Genomic DNA, 385 nt, shown 5'->3' on the forward strand with positions numbered 1-385 from the left:
TTGACAGCCAACAGTTCTCGTTTGCCCACGTCATAGTTTCGCTCGGCCGGGGTCAACCGCTGGGAGAAATAGGCCCGTGGATGTAAGGCATGGTCTCCCTCGGATCGCTGAGAGAAGACCGCTCCGACACCAGTGTCGGACGTGTCCACTTCGACCACGAACTGCCATGAGGGATCAGGCAGGAGGGGTACGGGGGCTGAGGTGAACCGGTCTTTGAGATCTTGGAAGGCCTGCTCCGCTGTCCTGGACCATGCAAACTTCACCTTGGTGGAAGTGAGCTGGGTGAGAGGGGCTGCAATGGAGCTGTAGTTTTTAATGAAATGGTGGTAGAAGTTTGCAAAGCCCAGGAAGTGTTGCAGGTCCTTCAGACAGGTAGGGGGAAGCC

Source organism: Monopterus albus, unplaced genomic scaffold, assembly GCF_001952655.1.
Source record: "Monopterus albus unplaced genomic scaffold, M_albus_1.0 scaffold46.1, whole genome shotgun sequence".
Classification (NCBI taxonomy): Eukaryota; Metazoa; Chordata; class Actinopteri; order Synbranchiformes; family Synbranchidae; genus Monopterus; species Monopterus albus.